Genomic DNA, 11,802 nt, shown 5'->3' on the forward strand with positions numbered 1-11,802 from the left:
CATGTGATGAATGCTACTGTGAATTCAATTAAGATCAGAGCTGACTATTACTTTTTATATTGATAATTCAAAATGCTGTATTTTCATAAGACTCAGGTCCATGGTAAAACAATGTAACCCCTAAATTGGAAACCTATGGACCAGAAATACACTTGAAATTAATTGTTGTACAAATATAATTCATAATTGCATCTGTATTTGTTTTCTATTCTTCCCATATATTACGACAGACTCTGGCTTCAAGCCACACACATTTATTGAGTCTGGTAGACAATCTCACTGAGATGAAGTCAAGGTGAGCAGGATTGCATTCCTTTCCTGAGACTCTGGGGGAGAATCTGTATTCTTGCCTCTTCCAGCTCCCAGAGGCTGCCTCCATTCTTGGCCTGTGTCCCTTTTCCTCCATCAGCAGTGTAGCTTCTCTTTGATCCTGCTTCTGTCACCACATCTCTTTCTCGGACCATGGCTGGAATAAGTCATCCACTTTTAGGATTTACAAATTTTGATGGTGTCACTCAGGTAATCCAGGAATCCAGGATAATCTCTCCCCCCCTCCCCATTTTATGGTCCATAAATTAATCAAATCTACAAAGCCCCTTTTTCCATGCAAAGTAACATAGTCAGTCCCAGGTTAGGACATGAAAAATCTTCAGGACAGCAAAATTCTGCCTCTCACAGCATCCAAATAAACTATGATTGCCTACCACCCAAATAGAAACTTCCAGAAAGACTTGGAAGTTTAATAGTCTCACTGCTGCACATTTACCAATGATAATAAGTGTTATAAAATAAAATTAAAGGATTGGGAGAATGTATAACAGAAAAGACTTCCTTGAAGAAGTTTGAGTTGTTAACTGAAGAATGGGTAGAAGATAATGAAGCCAAGCCAAGATTGTTGAGCATGTGGGCTGAAGACCACGATGCTTTCAAGAAGGTAAAAAAAGACCAATATAAAAAGGATGTATAATAAGCAAGAAGAAGAGTGATATAATCTAATACCATCAGAAGAAGTAGGGACCTGACTAGACAGGTTTTTAAGATTAACTTTTTTTTTTTTAACTTATTGATGTTTAGAGTGGATAAGAAAAGAGAAAGAGAAAGAGAAACATTGATTTGTTGTTCTAGTTATTTAAGCATTCGTTGGTTAATTCTTGTATGTGTCCAGACCAGGGATCAAACCTACAACCTTGGCATAATAGGGATGGCACTCTAACCAAGTGAGCTACCCAGCCAAGAAAAGATTAACTTTTTAAATAAATCTTAAGTGCAATGACAAGTCATTTAAGCTTTCAAGCAAGAGACAAAGTGTTGTAATCAAATTTGGGTTTCTGTAAGATGATTCTGGCTTTAATGTGGAAAAGGAGTGGGGAGGGACAAAGTGGATACAAGGTGGTGTGGACTCATGATCTACTTGTAAGAGATCGACAGTCACCCTGGTGGATCTCATGTCTTCTCACACAAATCTGTTTGCTCTCATGTAAATAAATAACCACCTAGAAGCCAAAACCTGGACGTCATCCATGATCTTCCCCTCTCCTCACTTCCCAATAGCCAAATCCCATCAGTTTGGCCTCTAAATAGCCCTTGAATCTGTACCTTCTTTTCATCTCCACTGCCAGCACCCTAATAAAGACACTCATTTCTTGTCTGAAATCTTACAGTAGCCTTTAAACTGACCCGTTGATAGATTTTTTTTTATTTAAAAAAATTTTTTAAGATTTATTCATTTTAGAGAGGAGAGAGAGAGAGATAAGAGGGGGGAGCAGGAACAATCAACTTCCATATGTGCTTTGACCAGGCAAGCCCAGGGTTTCAAACCAGTGACTTCAGTGTTCCAGGTTGACACTTTATCCACTGCACCACCACTGGTTAGGCCTAATTATTATCTTCTCTATAAACTACACTGCAACCAGAGTAATTTGTCAAAAGCACCAATTTTATTAAAGTTTTTCTACTGTACCTTGCATTCCCACCTCCCTCATTTCACATCGATACACACACACATACACACACAAACACACACACACACACACACATGCACACACACATTTAGAACCCATAAATGTGCTGAACTGTCTCTCATGATAGGCCTTTTTACATACCTGCTTCTTAGTCTTTGTCTAAACGTTTTTGTTTTTTTGTGCCTGGATAACTCTTATTCTCTCTGATGTCACAGATAGAGAAAGTATTTCCCCAGGGAAGCATTTTCTAATACTTTGGTCTTTCTTATATGCTCTCATTAAAGAGTAATGTGGGTACCTGGACCCAAATCCAGGTCAACCTGACTTTCAAGCCCATGCTTTCAATCAGTAAGATGCCCACTACTCTTTAGCTTTGATTGCCTTCTCTGATGTTTCATAGTTCAAGGAAGGCTACACGACTGAATGTATAGTCTGTTTTCAATTTTGTTTTCAGAGAGAACATGAACCTAAAGAGTGAATACTTGACCAACGTTGAATAGAATAGTTGTTCTGTAAAAGTAATATAATGAATAATAGTTTTTTGCTTATATCCCAAGTAGCCACTTAACTAAGGACTCATAGGATCCCCAAAGCTGTGCTTTAAGAGCACATATACCAAGTGCATTCATTAGCATGAGTACTGTCCAGAGCAGGGCAAATCAGGGACATTGGCAGGGCTCTTACAGCCATTAGCCTTCATGGAAAAAGTTTGAGAACACAATAGGTAACTTTGCAAGTCATCTGAGCAAGTAAAAGAATAAGTAAAAAGGCCCTGGCCAGTGGGCTTAGTGGTAGAGCATCAGCCTGGCATGTGGAAGTCCTGGGTTCAATCCCCTGTCAGGGCACACAGGAGAAGTGACCATCTGCTTCTCTACCCCTGCCCCTTCTCTCTCTCTCTCTTCTCTTTCTACAACCATGGCTTGATTGGAACAAGTTGGCCCCAGGCACTGAGGATAGCTCTATGGCCTCACCTCAGGTACTAAAATAGCTTGGTTGTCAAGCAATGGAGCAGCAGCTCCAGATGAGCAGAGCATTGCTCTGTAGGGATTTGCTGGGTGGATCCCTATCAGGGCACATGTGGGAGTTTGTCTCTCTGCCTCCTTGCCTCTGAAAAAAATAAAAGAAAAAAGAAAAGAATAAGTAAGAAATTTGCTCTTGGAGAAAAGAGGTGAGATGTGCTAATGAGGTGGCAGAGAGGCTTCCGTTGTCACTGATTGTGCCATGTGATAGATTAAAAGGACTCTTGTCTCCAAGGCTGTCACTCTATCACCCTTCACAATACTAAATTCACTCAATTTTTTTTTCACTTTAACTGCTAAAGATGTTATCAATTATGCTGAGGTCACTGAGAGGGTAATACTACTCTTAGTGATGCTAATGAAAAGGTACAGTGGTGACATGAGTTAATTGCATAGTTACCACACAATTACCACGTTTGGCTCTTTCGATATTAACAGAGAATAGAAGGGAGCTAGTGTTATGTGCACAAAATATGGCCCGATATGTCAGAACAGTGCTTGGTAGGACGTGACGTTTTAATGAACAGGTTTATTCACCTAAATAAAGAGGATTCAGGGTAAGTATGCTTTTTCATATTTACTGGGCTAGGGCTGTTAAAAATGGACTTAATCAGAGGCCCTGGCCGGTTGGCTCAGTGGCAGAATGTCAGCCTGGCGTGCAGAAGTCCCGGGTTCGATTCCTGGCCAGGGCACACAGGAGAAGCGCCCACTGCTTCTCCACCCCTCCCCCTCTCCTTCCTCTCTGTCTCTCTCTTCCCCTCCCGCAGCAAGGCTCCATTGCAGCAAAGATGGCCCAGGAGCTGGGGATGGCTCCTCCGCCTCTGCCCTAGGCGCTGGAGTGGCTCTGGTCACAACAGAGTGACGCCTTCTGGTGGGTGTGCCAGGTGGATCCTGGTGGGGCGCATGCGGGAGTCTGTCTGACTGTCTCCCCGTTTCCAGCTTCAGAAAAATACAGAAAAAAAAATGGACCTAATCACAATGTTCTTTCATCTTTTTTTTTAATTATATATTACATTTAATGGGTTGACATTGATCAGTAAGAGTACATTGGTTCCAGGTGAACATCTCCATGGTATTTGAACTGTTGATTGCGTTGTGCACCCGTCACCCAAAGTCAACTCATTTTCCATCACCATATATTGTTCCCCTTTATTTCCCTCCCCCGGCACCCTCCCCGGTAATGACTTCACTTTCATCTATGTCCACGAGTCTCAGTCTTATATCCTACCTGTGTGTGAAATTTTACAGTTCTTAACTTTTTCTGACTTAACTTGTTTCACTTGGTAGAATGTTCTCAAGGATTCATTCTTTTTTTAAAATGTATTTTTTGATCATAGGAAGAGAGAGAAAGGAAGAAAGAGAGAGAGTGAAACATCTTGTTGTTGTTCCACTTATTTATGCATTCATTGCTTGATGCTTGTGTGTGCCCGGCAGGGATCGAACCCACAATGTTGTTGTATCAAAACAATGCTCTAACCAACTAAGCTACTTAGCCAGGGTTTTCTTTTAACTTGTTTCCTCTAAATTATTCAGGTTTCAAATACCAGGTTGCTAGAATATTTAAAAAAATATATATGTCCAGCTATAAAAATAGCTCTTTTGTTCCTAAACACTAGCTTAAATTTGACTTTGTTTTCTACAAGTGAAGTAGCATATAACACATAAGAACTACAAAAAGTAGAAGTTAATTAAGCTACATGGACTCATGTCCTATAACAGAAAGAAATTCATTAAGCAAATTTGTTGGATGAAAGTTTATCTCTTTTACTAGTACTTGATTAGTTCCTTACTTCCACTTAATTTTCAGGATCTTTGTATGTGTTTCATAATAATATTTTCAAAAGTCACTAGAAAAACAAAATCTTTTGTATTTTTTAAATCAACATCATAGTGGTATAATTGATATGTAATAGAATTAATTTATTTGAAGTGTAGAGTTTAACAAAAGTACACCAGTTTGGGGTTTGTTTGTTTTTTAATTTTTCTGAAGTGAGAAGCAGGGAGACAGAGAGACAGACTCCCACATGCACCTGACCAGGATCTATCTGGCAATCCCACTAGGGAGTGATGCTCTGCCCATCTGGGGCGTTGCTCTGTTGCAACTGGAGTCATTCTAGTCCCTGAGACAGAGGCCATGCAGCCATCCCTCAGCACCCGGGCCAACTTTGCTCCAATGGAGCCTTGCCTGCAGGAGGGGAAGAGAGGGATAGAAAGAAGAGGGGAGGTGGAGAAGCAGATGGGCACTTCTTCTGTGTGCCCTGGCCAGAAATCGAACCCAGGACTTACACACGCCGGGCCAATGCTCTACTATTGAGCCAATCAGCCAGGGCCAAAAATACACCAGTTTTAAAGCAAGGTTTCTTTGGTGGCTCTCTGAAGGATGGCTTCAGTTAAAACCAGAAATTGATTGCTTCTATAAAGTCACCCATAGCATCTCTAAACTCAGCTTCTGAGAAACTCAATTCTTAGAACATCCAGTAGAGCCCTACCTTACCAATTACCTACACAGATGTAGAGTGAGTGTCAGGGAAAATCAGTCAAGTAATTTCATGCTAAGCAGTTTTTGGTCATACCCAAGTATAACCTATGCTTTTTTGCTGATAATGAGGCACAATAAGTAGAATAATAAGAATCAAAATCATGGATTCTTAGCATTATTTAATCAAAAAATATATATATTAATTATAAGTTACTTGTAGAGAGAAGAGACAATAAATAATAAACTGAATGGCACTTTTACAAATATTTGCTTCTTCCCCTTTCTTAACATTTTATAAGCTATTTAATATTGTATACTAACTCAATTCTTGCTTTAACAAACTAGAGTAGCTCTGTTCTCTAAATGCTAACCAATACAGTTGCTAATGCTTGCTTTTCTACTTGCATGGTCCCAAAGTATTCTGTTTTTCACTGAACATGCCTTGACTGCTGACTCAGTACATTGTTTACTTTGTAGAGTACACATGGGATTATTTCCCCTTCCCATTGATGGGAAAAGCAATTTTCTAATTATTTAGGATCTGGATAGAATACTTATTGTGTAGAAAAGTGACCTTCATTATGCTTGTCCTTAAACTGTTTTATGCTCATAGTTATACAGGCTGCAAAAGAATATTAGAGTTAATACTGGTAGATGTCAGGATTTGTTAGATAGGTTCTCAAAGGGTGGTCAATGGACCAGCAGTGTTAGCATTAGCTGGGAACTTTCTAGAAGTGCAGATTCTTGGGAACCACCCAGACCTGCTGAATCAGAAACTCAAAAGGTGAGCCCTCCCTCCACCCTCGAATCTGTGTTTTAACAAATCTTCCAGGTAATTCTGATGCACACTTGGCTGGAGAAACTCTGAGCTGAATTATGCTCAGATAATGAACTTCTTATGACTTAAAACACCCCAGGTTAATTTCTTGCCCATGCAAGATACTTTTTGTGTGTTACTTTGCTGCTGTTCAGTGATGTTCTCGTCAGAAGCCAGGCTGAAGGAACATGGCTGCCACCATTTAAGAGGGAAAATGTATCTGAAAGTGAAATGTCTTAGCCTGGAAATAAACATGTTGCTTCCAGAGATTATCTGTTACTTCTACCAACCAGGTTGTGTCCTTCTCACCTGCTGGGACTCAGTGAGCTGGGTTTATCTTTTCTCTTGTAATTAAATATATTTAAATTTACTGACTCTACAAATCTCCTAAATTTTCCTATTTCCTTTTCATGTAAAATCAGCCAAATCACTTTTATAATCATGCTTTTTTCCCCTTGTGTTATTTTTCAAATATAGTCAACAGCAAAAAAAAAAAAAAAAGGTTTTTCTTTTGTTTGTTTGTTTCTAACATCAACTTTCTGAATGTGTTTTCTGACACTCAGGGGAACTAAATATATAATTTGTCTTCCAAGTTAATATAAACAATAGTTTACCAAATTCTTCACTGGAGCATTTTATTGAGGAGTGTGTTCCAGTTTGTCTGTGTCATGCCCTGGGGGGTGGTCTCCTGCCAAGAATTGTCTCTCGGATTGTTCCAGTCCTGTAGGGCCCCAAAACACAAGCCCCTCTGGCTACCAGCACCAGGCGCTTTTAGAGGATGTCTCCTGTGCGGATGGCAGGTGCCCACTGGCTTCAGTGGGGCTGTGGGGGAGCTTGGGGCAGGGCTGCACCTGCCAGCTCTAGCGAGGGAGATGAGGAGCATAAAGATGTGCCCACCAGCACTTCCTGCCCAGAGAGGGTCCCTGTAGGGCCCTGTTATAGCCTAAAAGACCCAGAAAAAGAAGGAAGGAAACAGAAAAGATCAGAGGGGAAATAAACAAAATAGAGACTAAAAAGACAATAGACAAGATCAATGAAACTAAGGACTAGGCTTATTTTCTTCTTAAAGATAAACACATTGACAAACCTTTAGCTAAAGTCACTAAGAAAAATGGGGGAAGACACAAATAAATAAAATCAGAAATGAAAGAAGACAAGTTATAATTAATACCTAAGAATTTAAAAGATCATAAGAGACTATTATGAAGAATTATATGCCGACAAAATGGATAATCTAGAGAAATGGATATACTTCTGTAAACATATATTCTCCCAAGACTGAATCATGAAGAAATAGATGATCTGAATACACCAGTTACTAGTAAGGAGATTGAATCAGTAATAAAAAACTTCTTGAAGAACAAAAGTCCAAGATCAAATATTTAAAAAAGATTTAAAATTTATCCTTCTCAAACTGTTCCAAAAAATTGAAGAGGAGAGAATGCTTCAAATTTATTTTAGGATGCCAGCATTACCCTTGTACTAAAACCAGACCAAGACACCACAGAAACAAAAAGTTACAGGTGAATATTTCTGACAAATATAATGGTAGAAATCCTTAACAACATACTAGCAAACCAAACTCAATAGTACATTAAAAGAATATGCACCATGATCAAGTAGGATTTATTCCAGGGATGCAAGGATGGTTTAATACCCACAAATTCATCAACATGATATATCATATTAACATAATGAAAAATAAAAATCATATGATCATGTCAATGGATGCAGAAAAGGCATTTGACAAGATACAACATCCATTTATGATAAAAACACTCAATAAAATAAATCAGAAGGAAAGTACCTCCATATAATAATGGCCATGTATGACAAACCCCTAGCTAACATCATACACAATGGTAAAAAAAAACACACAAAAAACTGAACTTTTCCTCTTCTAAGATCAAGAACAAAACAAGCATGCCCACTCTTGCCACTTTTATTCTACATAGAATTGGCAGTCCTAGTGATAGCAATTATTAAGCAAACAGAAGTAAAAGGCATACATATTGAAAAGAAGTAAAACTATCTCTATTTGTGGACAACATGATTTTATACTTGAAAAGTTCTAAAAGTTCCACTAAAAGAACTATTAGAAATATGTATGGCCAGGGGCCACCATCATGGCCATTCACATGTAGGTTCTCATTGAATTCGGGCAGACAATAGAGAAATGGCGGAATCAGAGGATGGTGGATCACTCTGTTTATCGGTGTTTCACCAGGACAGGCAAGCCACAAGAAAAGCCAAGAGAAAAGCAGAAAACATGCTTTTCTCATGGAGGGCAAGGGATCAAGGAGGCCTCTGCAATGCTGATAGCAGGAACCGAGAGAGAGTGAGAGCCCCAAGTCTGCTTCATTTTATAGTGTAGGAAATTAAAGCCTTTATGCCAAATACAAATAAGAAAGTCTCTGATACAAAGCTACTTATCTGAGGTAAATGGGATTCCTCATAAGAGTGCACCACCTCATATCATACAACAGTCAAGGGTGTGGGGAAACGCTTAGTTTTGAGAAGACCTTAGTATTAGAAGGGAGGGAAAGGCTTTGTCTTAAAACTAGGCCTTAGGCTATAATGACTTTGTCAGCTTACAGCCTGTCCCCCACACCCAAAGCGAGTAAACATATACATCATATTTACAAACTTATTTGACCAACAAAATAATAAATGAATACATTAAAGTTGCAAGACACAAAATCAATATACAAAAGTCTGTTGCATTTAAATGTACAAACAACAAACTAGCAGGAAAAAAAATTTTTTAATCCACATTTACAGTTGAACCAAAAAGAATCAAATACCTGGGAGTAAATTTAACCAAGGAGATTAAATACCTGAACACAAAACTGTAAGACATTGTTGAAAGAAATTGAAGAAGATACAAATAAGTGGAAAGATAATATATGCTCTCGGGTTGCAAGAATTAATATTGCTAACCTGACCTGTGGTAGCACAGTGGATAAAATAATGTCAACCTGGAAATGCTGAGGTCGCTGGTTCAAAACCCTGGGCTTGCCTGGTCAAGGCACATATGGGAGTTGATGCTTCCAGCTCCTCCCCCTTCTCTCTCTATCTCTCTCCTCTCTCTAAAAATGAATAAATTAAAAAAAATTTTTTTTTAAATTAATATTGCTAAAATGTTTACACAACATAAAAAAATTTACAGATTTAACATAATTTCTACCAAGATTGCAATGGCATTTTTCAGAGAAACAGAATAAAAAATCCTAAAATTTGTATGAAACTACAAAAGAACCGAAATAGCCAAAGCAATCTTGAGAGAGAAGAATAAAATTGGAGGGATCATGTGCCCTGATATCAAACTATATTATAAAGCTGTAGTGGTCAAAACAGTGTGATATTGGCAGAAAAACCAACATATAGATCAAGGGAACAGAATAAAGAACCTAGAATTAAAATCATGCCTGTATGGTCAAGTAATTTACAATTTTGTAGGCACAGATGGAATACACAATGGGGAGTGGACTGTCTTTTCAATAAATGGTGTTGGGAAAACTGGATGGCCACATGTAAAATAATTACTATGTGAAATTAGATTACTATCTTACATAAATTAACTCAAAATAAATTAAAAACTTGAACGTAAGACCTTCTATTCTAAAACACCTAGAAGAAAACATAGGCGGTAAGCTTCTTGACATTGATCTTGGCAATAAATGTTTGGCACTGACTCCAAAGGCAAGAGCTAGAAAAGGAAAAATAAACAAGCAAGACTATATCAAACTAATGAGCTTCTGCACAGAAAAGAAACCATCAACAAAATAAAAATGTCACCTGCTGAATAAGAGAAGATATTTGCAGTGCTTCCCCTTCTTCACCTGTTTGGTTTAATTACCTGTGCTTTCTCCCTACCCCACCCTTCCCCAGCAGTTGCATTCACCAAAGGTTCTCCTCTTAAATGCAAAGTTACTTCTTCATCCAGGAACACAACACCATGCTGAAAAATTCACTTCAGACCATGAAAGAAAAGCCACAGCTTGTTTGTAAGAAAAGGGTCATTGGAGTGTTCAGTGTTGAGCACCTGTGTCAGGAACAGAGCAAAACCTCTCACTTCAGAAGTAGAACTGGGATGCAGGATGGATAAATATGAGCAGATCCTGCAGATGTGGGCAGGAAGGCTGTAACAAGCGCTTGGATCTGAATATCTACAGGTTAATAGCTGCAAACGGGAAGGAAGTGGTTGCTTTGCTGCCTTATCCCCAAGACTTGGAAAAACTGGCTATTTCTTGGAGTTAATTTCATGGTTGGAAACCTCCATTCACTCTCCCAGCAAACACATCTTGTCAGCTAGTTAAAAATCCTGAAGCTGGTTAGCTGCAGACTTACTCCTGGTGATATTGCTGGGGCCCTGGGAGAGGCACTTAACACCATGCCAGAACTTGAAGAGCTGACTTTGTCCTGAAATGGTAAAATGGGGGAAATTTGCTTCTGATCCTCTGGAAGTTTCCAGAAGCAAGCAAGATACAAACCTTGAGGTGGTGGAATGTGCCTTCACATCCAAAGATGGGATGTTTGTGGGTCATTTGCTACCTGTGCTCCAAAATCTTCAAATACTTGATCTTTCCATTAACAGAAACATAGGTGAGAGTCTACACAGTATATTGTTCAGAGACTAAAAAGAGTGTCACATTACCAGATGCCGCTTTTAGATACCTGTCAGACACAAGGAAACTAGACTTTTACAGCAAGAAGTGGGTGGAGGTTTGGAGGACTCACCAGTTCAGCCAGCCCCACTGAAACAGCAGGCAGTCCTAGACCTTAACTAGTGCTCAGTAACAGCAGACAAGGTGGGAGCACTGACCCAGGTCATACCTTTACTCAAGTCATCAAGAATTGGATTTATCCTCCAACAATAAGAAGGACAACTCTCCTGAAACTTACAAAGCAGTGACATCATTACTAATCAACAACTGTGCTCTGTTTTGGAAAGTGAGACTTACTGGCCTCACTGAATCCGTTCACCGCTCAGCTCTGAAAATAGCCTTTCTTAAGTGTGTTAGTGGCAACTGGAAGCTGCTTTTGAAAACACTAAAGCTTCCAATGTCCCTTCAAGTGCTGAGAGCGGCTGGGCTGCTGTTTCCCAGTGACAGAGGATATTAGTTCCCTGGCATTGGTAGTATAGACAGATCCCCTGGCCGAGCTGCAGAAGCTCAACCTGAGCTGCAGTGACAGCATTAATGATGAAGGATGGGTGTTGGTCAAATAAGTTTGTAAATATAATATATATGTGAATGGCCAGGAGCCACCATCATGGGCATTCACATGCAGGTTCTCATTAGATTCAGACAGACAGTAATGAAACAATGGAGCTGTAAGCGAGTAGCCACGGCCACCATCACAGCCACCTTGCCCATGCAGGTTCACATTAGATTCAGACAGACGGTAATAAAAAAATGGAGCCAGCAGGCAAGTAAAAACACACACTGGGCTCCAAAACCCACTCATTCAGTGCTCACAAAGCTACTGACTTATCGAAGTTTCCTAGAATCAAAAGTTTCTAGC

The 11,802-nt window shown here is 39.4% G+C and overlaps 1 pseudogene; it reads left to right on the forward strand.

Annotated features, from left to right (window-relative positions):
- The first annotated feature begins 462 nt into the window (after positions 1-462).
- Positions 463-11,506, forward strand: LOC136329801 (leucine-rich repeat-containing protein 31-like; annotated as a pseudogene).
- The last annotated feature ends 296 nt before the right edge of the window (positions 11,507-11,802 follow it).

Source organism: Saccopteryx bilineata, chromosome 3 (assembly GCF_036850765.1).
Source record: "Saccopteryx bilineata isolate mSacBil1 chromosome 3, mSacBil1_pri_phased_curated, whole genome shotgun sequence".
Taxonomy (NCBI): Eukaryota; Metazoa; Chordata; class Mammalia; order Chiroptera; family Emballonuridae; genus Saccopteryx; species Saccopteryx bilineata.